The sequence below is a fragment of the Hibiscus syriacus genome, unplaced genomic scaffold (genome assembly GCF_006381635.1).
Source record: "Hibiscus syriacus cultivar Baekdansim isolate YM2019G1 unplaced genomic scaffold, ASM638163v2 tig00112184_pilon, whole genome shotgun sequence".
Taxonomy (NCBI): domain Eukaryota; kingdom Viridiplantae; phylum Streptophyta; class Magnoliopsida; order Malvales; family Malvaceae; genus Hibiscus; species Hibiscus syriacus.
Window position 1 is genome coordinate 131,940 of NW_024063265.1, and position 12,189 is coordinate 144,128.

General features: G+C 29.9%; 1 pseudogene; it reads right to left on the minus strand.

Moving 5' to 3' along the window:
• Window positions 1-909: 909 nt before the first annotated feature.
• LOC120175294 lies at window positions 910-4,006 on the minus strand (annotated as a pseudogene).
• Window positions 4,007-12,189: the final 8,183 nt, after the last annotated feature.

Sequence of the window (12,189 nt, forward strand, 5' to 3'; positions counted from 1 at the left end):
AATCGCGTTGCGAAAGTCAGAATCGCGTTGCGAAAGTCAATATCTCGTTGCGATTTTGTATTATCGCATTGCGATAGTAAGTATCGCATTGCGATTTTCCCAATTCGCGTTGCGATTTACTTATTCGCATTGCGAATTGGGAAAATCGCAACGACACTGTAGACCATCGCAACGCGAAATGCAACGCGAATTTGCGATAATGGAGATCGCATTACGAATTAGCGATCGCATTGCGATTTTGTTGGTCATTTTGGCAAATCCGAAAAAAATTAGTTAAAATCATATATTATAAGGCATTTTTGGTCACTGAGGCGATTTTCTCATTATAAAAACGGTCAGAAAAATAACAAGTACAATAGCTTTGGCTAAAGATGTATGTTATCCTCAGCTGCAAGTGGCTAAAGATGTATAATCATCATAGATTCTTTCTCTGGAATTCAATGGCTTTGGCAGATTACTTCCCTAACAAGTTCATGTCACCAGAAAACCAATGCATGAATTACATCATTGATATGTTGAGAAATATTTATCAAGCACTTCAGTTGACATACTATACTTTCAATGCTCAAAAAACAGTGTCCTGCAAGAAACCTGGTTATTGTAGTCAAATGCCTTTGCAAATCATATTAAACAAACGGGACCGAACAGTTTAATCCTAAGGCAATGCTTCCAATCTCTCGCTTTATGCTGGAAGCCATGACTACCACAAGTTGATGTTTATAAACGACATACATGCTTCTATTGCTGTCTTCACCCCGATCAAAAGATGTTCAATAAGATAACTGCCTATTCTTCCAGGCATTTCATTTTCATATCGGTAATTACTTGCACAGCCTTGTCAGAATGCAAAGCTATCAACCGAAAACCAAATGCCAAAATTGTTGAAACTTGTATGAAAGCCAGAGCATATAAAGTTGATCGGTCTCTAACATGACAGAATGAATTGAAAATCCAAATGTCCGAGTATAAAGCAAACCTTCCCCCAAAATACATAAGGCAGCTTCATAAGCATTCCTATTTCCCTAACAATTCAATAAGTTACATAATACTTCAATTCCACTTCCCTACACATTTACACAAGAAATCTACTTCACTAGTCAGCAACAATATATTCACAAGCAGAAATTTTAACCTTTGAAGACATGAAAGCTGACATCTTTCAAAGGCTCTGCGTTGTCTTATCCCCAGTAGGCAAGCAATCAATGAGTTTAAGAAATGTTCAGGGTCCCATTACCTCCTCCCTCGTCTTTCCTTTTCCTTCTTTCTCTGCCTCCTCCATGATTTATCAGCACCTGGACTTGTCCTATTCGCGAAATATGCGTACATTTCCGGCACCAAACGATCTGGTAAGCTCCTGTGCTTCCCACTGTAAGCTCCAACAACTATAATTTCCTCGTTATCTTTTATCATATTCTTTGAACTTGAATTCCTTCTACAACAATGCCAAAAGTTTGAATTTTCTTCAACCATAAAATGATTGTTACCCATGAATTAAGAGCACAAATTTTGGTCCAGGAGACGGAATCTAACCAACAATCGAGACCCCATGTTGGCATTTCAGTTTCCCCTTCAAGATCGAGAAAGTTCACGATTAGCCCGTCTGAGGATATCCCCATCCACAAAACGGCGATTTGGTAAAGTGATAGATGCCGTTGACCCGGGAACCGAAGACAAACGATGGGCCCCACTCGAAAATGATGAATCGGGGCCACTGACCTGAGAGGTCTGCTCGACCGCAATGGCGCCAGAAGCCGATGAGTTTCTCCCAGCGGGTCAGGTCTTGTAAAGGAGCTTGTAGGTGATGTTGCCACCACCCCATTTGCTTATGTGGATCTTGGAGCCCACCGGCGGTGGCACATGATGAACCAGAGCTTGGCGTCGTTCCGGCATAGAGAAACGGAGCGTTTTGAAGTGGAAGCGAAATTGGCGATGTCGGGTGGAGAGAGGAGGGAGAGGATGCAAAGCTGGATGTCTTCGGTATGTCGGAGAAGGGAAATGAAGACCCACTTGGGTCCTTGGATTAGCCATAAACAAGCTCTGTGACAAATTGTTTTCCGGAGGGAATTCTGTTGTTATTATGAGGAAATTAAGATGAAGTTTGATAATGAAAGAGATGGCAATGGCCAGAGATTCTTGGAGAAGAGGGAATGATTGCTTTGCCAAAGACTGAAATAAAAAATTGCCCAGACATGTGGAAATTCGGTCCACTCATTTCTGTGCGCTGCAATTCTTTGTTTGTAATGTGAAAATTCAATTCATTTTTTTAATAGAAAATTGGATTTGATTATGCAGGTTATTACCTGCATTAAAATATAAAAAATTTCCTAATATTTAAAAAATTAATAAATAAAATAATATATGTATATTATAAATATATTTTTACTTTTATAAAATAAAATTATTTATAGAATTATCTTATAAATATCATAAAATTTTATTATAAATATCATTAAATTATCTACATAAGTCAAATTGACGTCAACTTCAATTTATAATATTATTTAATATTTTCCCTAAAGTTTTTAATAAAATGACGGCATCTTGAACATTAAAATAATTATATCAAAATGATATTATTTTGTTTCAATATCCATGTTAGTAATCAACATTCACATTTAATTATCTTGACGGTGAAATAATATAATTAAATCTAAATATAAAACTTAATTTTTGAATTGAAACAATGAGTTTAATTGAATCTAAAACTAAAACTTATATTATAATTGAAATAATTAATTTTAACACGTCAACAACCGACATATATAAAAATTAATGGTAAAATGATATAATTAAATTTAATATTTAATATTAGAAATTCATTGAAACAAAAATCAGGCTTAAAGTTCAAGTTGAAAAACTTATTAAAGAATATTGAAAGATGATCAACATTTATTCTTGAATAATATGATAATTTGAAAGTGATTATAAAATAAAGATAATTAATATTTTATTTTCAAATTTGAAGTGATTATAAGCTAAAAGACAATCAATATTTCATTTCCGAAACTAGAAGATCTATGATTAGCTAGAGCTTATCATAGCATTAGCTCAACATTCTAATTTATTTATGATAAATCAGACTGATAACTGATTAACAAAATTTGATAAATACAAAATAATTGTGATCCTTTAGTGAATAATTTCTCTGATAAATACAAAGATAAGTAGATCAATTATTTTCCTTTTGTGGGTTGCTTGAACAAATTGCAGAAAGCCAATGGAGTAAAAGCATAGCGCATATGTCAAATTTTAAAAGAAACTGACTAAAAAACAACTACAGTACTGTATAAAATATATACATGATATCGCATTGTACTATCTAGCTATCTAGATTTTCAGACATTGGTGCTAGAATGAGATACTTCCCTCTTCTTGTTGGTATGGAAACTCCAAGTGTACAGGTAGTCTTTTAACTGACTTGCATTGGCATGGTTAGGTTCGTGTTCTTGCTGATGCATCCAACACTGATGCTGGAGCCAACTGGCCGAATCGGCTGAGGCGCGATAACGCTGCTGGAGAAAGGAGCATCTTGGAGCTGCTTCAACAGATCCTCATCCTTCTCTTCTGGAATTTCAGTCATTGTGTTCAAATCAATTACCTTTTCTCCGGCACAAGATTCCATGAAACTAAGGCTGGAAACAACGGGAGGACATGGAAGACAAACTTGCCGGTGGTGTAGAAGAAATCTCCAAGCACCACCGACCGACACAAAGTTATTAAGACTAGAAATGAGTTCCATGAGAAATCCGTGCAAATAAATGTTTTTTTTAGAAGGGGATGTTACGCGTGAAGGAAGGCCGAAGACATGGGTTTTCGTTCTCTTGAGAGTTGGCGGTGACAAAGCAGCTCTACCTCTCTTTCTAGTCCTACTAGGCCCAGGCTTAGACCATAAATTCCTCAGATAAGGAGACTGCCTGATCTTTTGCGACATAGCCGAGCTCTCATCCATGCCGTTTGCAGCAGCAGCCGCCTCAGGCTTCGGCGCTATCGGCCTGTACCTCGACATGATTTCAGCCGTTTTAGCTGTGGTGGAGTAAGCTTGATCGTGTTTAATAACTTAGCCAAACGTGAAAAGATATTTAACAAAAGAGTATCGCTCGCTCAACAGCGGAAGAGAGGAAAGAAAAAAAGGGTCGTTTTAAGGAGCAGGAAGCAGCCAATGAGCAGAAACAGTTAAAATTATAAATAACATCAGAATATTTATATATTTTAAACTTATCATTTTTTAAAAAAAAATTCAAAGTTAATTTAAGATTGTTTTCAACCTAAAATGTTATCATGTTCAACTTAAAAAATTATATAAATTTATAACATTTTCGGTTGTAATTGAAAACTTACGTTACATAAGTTTAAGGATTACAATCGAAAATATTATAAAGAATATAATTTTTAGTTACAACCGAAAAAATTACTCTTTCCAACCTAAAAAATTACGTTCTTGATAAGCTTTTCGATTGTAATTGATTTTTATCGTTTTTAACCTTATATTAACATTCTATAAGTACTATTATTATTATTATTATTATCATATATTGTTCGATGAATGTTAATCTATGTTCTCAGTTATCCATTCTCATTAATGATCAATCAATTTTAGATTCGATTAAATGTTATTTGATCCTTGAAACTATATTTTATTATTATTTTAGTATTTGATTTTTTTTATTTTATTTAAGGGGATTAATAGGTAGTATCAATTTATTTAGAATTTTTAACTATTAATAAACATACATATGTTATAATGCAATGGTTCAAATCAGAGACCTCTAAAAAAGTAAAATTTATTTTTTATTATTAAAACCGTTCAACAAATTTGATCTATTTTTCTCTTACATAAAATTTTCAATCATTATAAATTCGAGAAAGTGGATGGTATACCAAGGTTTAAAATGTAATTATTGGTATCCATTAGACATGTTTAAGGTTTGAATTAGTTTTTCAAACCTTATAATTCGTCTAAAATTTAGAAAGATTTTAATAATAAATTAAAACTAAAAAATAGATTTGGATAAAAATATTGAGACGTTTTAAATTCAAGTCCAGCCCTAATAATATTTATTTTAAATAAATTTAATGTCTTATATGAATAGTATATCCTACTTTTTTTTTAGTTAAATAAGACTCTATCTTAAACCTATTAAGCGGTTTTATTGTTATAAAAAATATTGTTCTTTTAGAATCTCGACTTCGAGCATCTACATATGCAGAGTGTATGTATGTTGTTATTGGATAATTTTTTAAAACGTATACTAACATTATAGACTATTTAAAAAATAAGTCTCTATTTTATTATGGGATAACTGATTTTAGGATATTGTAAGATCATACTTTTTAGGTAATAATAAAATAAACATAATAATAAAATTACCTCATAATATTTATATGAACGGTCATTTTATTTCTTATTTTTTAGAATATTTTGGCTCCTAATATTTTATTTGTTTTTTGTTAAAATAAATACTGTTAAATGAAAATCGTTAGTTAACTAGCTGTAAATACATATTACTGATGTGATATTTTTATATATATTTAACTATAGACATAACATATGTCACACGATTCCTTTAAATGATGTGACATGTATCACCTTATAAAACTGTTATGGACCGAGTCGAGAAGGGCCTAAAACATGATAACATATAGTATTATATATACCCAGACTAGGTTCAACAAATGGTCCTTTTCTTATGCCATGGCCGGCCCGAATGACAAAAGATATTCCAAGGCCCGCCCACTCTACCCAGATTTAGTCTTTAGATAGGGTTAGGTGGTAAATTAACACATTCAAAATTTAGAATAATTACATATTTGATCAATGTTACTTACCTACTCTATCAACTTGATCTTAATTTTAATAAATTAAAATTAATTTAACCTTCAAATCGTATGATATCATGTGGTACTAAATGTCACGACACGTATCATCATCCAATTGAATGATTAAATTTATTTTAAATTAATAGATTTATTAAACCGACCAAGGTAATATGTTCTAGTATATGGACGGTGAGACTGACATTTAAAAGTTTTGCGAGTCCACTCAATACTTCTTTCTTTTTTTGTTTCATATCTTTGAATGATTGGATCATCAAGACTTTTAAAGCATGCACCATCTTTGCCATTTCTTTTCACACTTTTAGTCGCAACAATTGACACCTCTCTTTTCATTCATTTGTAGTTATGCCTGTCCATCCACACCCCATTGGGAAAACTAGACTACGAATTAGCTTAGATGATAGAGGACCGAACCACGAACGAAGTCAAGATTTAACTTAAGAAGGATAAAGTATAATTAATTATAAAATAAAATTAAAATAAACTAAAATTTAGAACCCTACTTTAATACTTACACATTTTTTTAATGACTAAAAAATAGGAGATACTGACAGTGGCCGCAGGACGAAGCATAATTTTGTCCCTGGATCGAACCATGAACTTTTGCATAAAAAATTATATCCATCTATTAAAATAGATTAAAGTTTCATCATCAAAATTTATATTTAAATTATACTATATCATCATTTTAAAATTATGTCAAAATGCAATTAGGGTGGATCAAATCAAATATCCTCCTAAAAAAAATCTAATGTTTAACAACTAAATCAAGCTATACAATTCTTATATTTTTAACCAAACTAATATTTAACTTAAACAATGATTAAAATTAAACATCAAATTAAATTACTTTCTCACCTCAATTAAAAATAAATTAAATTAAATAAACAACTATTTATTTATTTTTATATCATTCTAAAGATTAAATTTATAATACTTATTTAGAATATGCTGATTATTTTTCTTTAAATAGAATTAATAATTATACAAATTAATTATTTTAAATAGTTCATTTGTATTAGACAATATGAAAAATTATATACTAAATATAGAAAAAAATGTTGATAATATAGTATATAAATATGTTATTTTTAAAAGCACCAAATTTTGTTGAAGGTCTATGTATATTTTCTGTTTAATATTGTTTTTAACGTAATTAAAGAATTTGCCAAGTTTTTTTTAAAGTGACATTCACCGTAATATTATTTGATAAAAGAAAAAGCGTTAACATCATAATAAATAATATTCATTTCAAAAGATCACGATATCAATATAATAAAAGATCATAAAAAAAAGTTATTAAAAAGAGTACACAGACTTTTCACAACTCAACAAAAGATATTATAAATTTAGTTTTTGGAATAATATAATATCAATTTTATATAAAATATATAAATATTAATTTTTTTATTATTAAATAAAATGAAAAAATAATTTTAATTTGATATTAATTTTAATAATAGTTTACATTAAATATTAATTTGATTAGAAATAAATAATTATATAACTTGATTTAATACTTAAACATTTGATCCAGGGTTTTGTTTTGTGAGTGGACGGTGGACCTCTTGTATATATATATATATATATATATGGATGAATCGAGGTGAGAGCCCGCGAGTATGGTTGTATCTCTTAAAATTTTTAAATTTTTATATAATTTAAGTATTTTTTATTGATGATTTATTTTTACAATTTAAAATTTTATAAATTTGTTGCTTTAAAATTATGCAAGTTTGTTCTTCTAACGTAAAGTTGTGCGTACTTCTCTACTTATATTGAGAGATAAAATGGAAAAAAGTAATAAGTCGATGACTACCGATATAATTTATCTTAAAAATATTTTGATTCATATCAATGGTGTATATATATATAATAATATGATTATAAATACATGTAACAATGTTTTAAGATCTACATATATAGTGTAATTTTTTTCTTTTATAAATTTAGGTTCATTGGACGAGTGAAAATAGATAGTTGAGATTTATTAATTATTTTTTTTCAATGAATATCTTCTCATTTTCTATTGTTAATATTAATAATATATTTTCACTCTTTTAATGATCTCAAAAAGTATTATATAAAGGATAAATTACAAATTTGATAATTGAATTTTACTTTCTCTCATATTTCACTCATTATACTTTAAATATTTTTAATTTCCTCATTGAACTTAATATATTTGATTTTTTGTCACTCAATCATTAAATAGTTAACGACGTTAAAATGAGTTATTATATAAATGCAAAACGACGTCGTTTTGGTGAAAATGTTATTTTTTAAAGGACGTCATTTTTAACTCCATTAACTATTTAATAGCCGAATAAAAAAAATAGAAGAGAGAGTAAAGTTCAATGACAAAAAAACTCCAATGTATTAAGTTTAGTAAGGAAATTGAAATCTTTTAAAGTTTAGTGAGCAAAATAGAAAAGATAGTAAAATTCAGTGATGAAATTTATAATTTACCGACGTCTAAAAAACGGTTAAAAATGGCGTAATCGGTTAAAAAAGTGACATGTTAAAATTTAGATCGGTTATGTTATATCATTTAACCGGAAATATTATCAAGCACAATAACATATTAGGTAGTGTTTATATAATGTAATAGGTAGCGCTTATATAATAAAATATGCATTTAACCGGAAATATTACCAAGTACAATAACATATTAGGTAACGCTTATATAATGTAATAGATACCACCGCTTATATTGACCTATTTTCTCATAAAAAAGATAAATTTCAACCGATTACATTGTAAATTGACCATATTACATTATAATTATCGATTTTGATATTTTTGGGATCGATATAATTTTAAATGTATCGACACTTTATGCGTGCACCTGTTTATGCTTTCATTTTAGAAAAAAAGTATCGACACATTTTTAAAGAGTGTCGATACATAATGTAGACATATTTGCTAATTAGCCGATATATTTTTACTGGTTACATTGTAACCTGTTAATAATTATCGGTTTCAATGTATTGGGATCGATACTTTTTATAAATGTATTGACAGTTTATGCGTAAACCTCGTCTGGACAAATGTATCGACACAAATTTAAAAAGTGTCGATACTTTATGTTGACCTATTCTCTCATTAACCCCGATATATTTCTACCGGTTATATTGTAAATGTATCGACACTTTATGCGTGCCTGTCGTTTGGCCATTCATTCTAGACAATAAGTATCGACACAAATTCTAATAGTGCCGATAAATTATGTTGACATGTTTTATAATTAACCGGTATATGTATACTGGTTACATTGTTAATTTACCTATTACATTATAATTATTTGTTTCGATGTTTTTGGGGTCGATACTTTTGGAAAATGTATCGACACATATATTTACATATGTATCGAAACAAATCTTTGTATTTACTAATTTTTTTAAAGTATCGACACTTTATAGGCACTATAACTTCTTCTCTTTTAAATTCTAAAAGTGTCGATACTTTTATTAAAGTATCGACACTTTCAACATATACAATAGTTCTTTATCGGTTTTGTCATTTTGAGACCGGTTTTGTCATATTTTTAGCTGTTATATTGTTATGGATCGATACATTTTCATAAAGTATCAACACTTTTTAGACGCTATAACTTCTTCTCTTTTAAATTCAAAAAGTGTTGATACTTATATTAAATTAGCGACACTTTCAACATATCCGGTAGAGCTTTACCAGATTTTTCATTTTGGGACCGGTTTTGTCATATTTTTACCTGTTATATTGTTATAGATCGATATATTTTTTTAAAGTATCGACACTTTATAGGCGTTATAAATTATTCTCTCTTTTAAATTCTAAAAGTGTCGATAGTTATATTAAATTATCGACACTTTCAACATATTCGGTATTGTTTTACCGGTTTTTTCATTTCGAGACCGATTTTATCATATTTTTACCTGTAATATTTCTATAGAGCGATACATTTTTCATTTGTATCGACACAAACCGACAAGTTAAGTTTGTCGGTTGCCAAATTTTTTAATATTTCTTCATAATTTAAACCTACTACATTATTATTACTCAATATTTCCGATAACGCTAACCTGAATTTGTTAAATATATTATAATGTATCTGATAATGTTATATATTAATCGTATATTAACCTACATTTTCTGAGACAATTCCATAAGACAGACGTAAGCTTTTAATGGGATTCACAGCGCTTTTTATATAAAAACAAAACTAATTTTTATTTTCTTTGTAGGACAAAACAAAAGGCATTGACTTTCGTTCTGGTTTGATGGGGACTGAGTTGGTTGATTTTTATTATTGGGGGTGGGGGGATTTCTTCTTTGCAGGGATCAACCAAATCTTGGTCGAGCGAGGGTGGCGGTGTAGCCAAAATAATTAAGCAGCTAGCTTTGACTCTTCCCTTGTCGGGCACCCCTAGGTGTTTTTCGATTTTCTTCAAATTTATATTCACCAGAAACCAGACCAAATAAAATGGTACAAATACATGGTTAATCTATTTTAAAGGTTAAGAGGTGGTGGTCTGTCAAAGGGCCACAGACTACCAATGTCCATGTGCACGAGTTTAATGTCTGGAACCAATTTGTCTTTTTCATCCCAATTTATACTCATTGTGTTATTTATATCAAGCATCGGTTTTTAGGATAAGCAATATTCGATTCGATTTGAAAACTTAATTTTTTTCTCAATTTTGAGTTATTCGAATCAACTTGAATTATTGATTATGTTTTCGAATTCGAGTCGAGTTTAAATTTGAAAATTTCGAGTTACTTGAAAAACTGAAAATTGGACTGACTATTTTGACAGTTTTGCAAAGTACTTGATTTCCTTTTTCCTTCAATTTCTCCTTTATTTTAAGTCCAGTTTTTTTTATCAAATTTGAACCACATGCTCCTAAACCATCGTATAATGCCTATGTGCTTCCAATTCCTCTTTTTTATATTTTTTTAATTTTTCAATTTAATCTCTCATCTTTTCATGATTTCCTTATTTCTTCGATTCATCATTCCCTTTAAGTTTATCTTTTACCAAATTTAAAACATATGCTCCTATACTACTATAGAATACCTATGTAACTTCAATTTCTATTTTTTACTAAAAATATACTCTCTTTTTATTTGATCCGTTAACTTTGCATTTTACTCAATGTGATATTTTGACTGCAATTGTTTGTAAATTCTTTCTTACCATCAATTTTTTAACTCTTTATATTCTCATCAATATTTTACCCTCAAAATATGTTCTTTAAAATATAATATTGTAAATATATTTTATAATTTTTAGATTGATTTTGATATATTAAATAACATTATAAATGTGAAAAGAATATATATATATATATATATGGTTAGAGAAAATCAAAAAATTAGAATCAATCCTTTCCATAATACTATAAATAATTATGATAAAATTTGTATAGAAACTCGAATAACTTGACTCGACTTGAAAAAATTTTAAGTTAAGTTTGAGTTACAAATACGACTCGTTAACTCGAATAATTTGAAATTTTTTTTACTCGACTCGATAAAATGCTCACCCCTATCGGTTTTAGCCCACTCACTGTCGTTTGTTCTCTTGAAAATGCTTCTAAAAGGTTGATATCAGTTGCAACCTCGAGGATCCAACATTATTGGTAGGGTCCAAGAACAGCTAAGGATGGATTTTCTAACTTGAAGACTGGAGAAGATACTGTACAAGTTGGTAACAAGCTTTTAAGAGCCTTAAAATCATGGTCAATCACCCAAGGTCTTCCTTTCAGTCTTCCAATCCATTGGCATTTCAGAATTTCAGTACGAGTAGTCAACGAGACTTTGGGAGGAGTGATTAAGGCCCCCGTGTGAATAACAGCAACGGTGAAACTGTAAATTTTGGGAGGGTCTTATTTAATCATGTTTTTTTAATTAAAAGGGTATCTTTCATTGTGTAAATAGGCACCCACCTTGTTACTTTCTTCTGGAAGTGAAGATATATAATTACCCTATTTATACCCCAACTATCACTTCCAAATATAAACATCTGAAATCCATGCAGGGAAAAAAACACACACACACAAAGGTATAGAGGCTATTAAATGAGGAGTAAAATTACATTCACTTTTTATTGAAAGGACGGCACCACTGATGTACAGGCTGCTGTATTATTACATTTATATACATGAATTGATGATAATCGGTTCCCTTATCAGCACTGTTCAGAAACCTCTCTCTCTCGGAGCCAACTGGCAAATTTGATTGATTCACATAAGGAAAAAAATGATTGAAGAAAGGACAATAATGTCTGATTCATTTGGTCTTATCCCACCATACCCTCTTTCTATTCTGTTTATATACATTACAGCTTTCAAGGGGTTTTGCATATATATA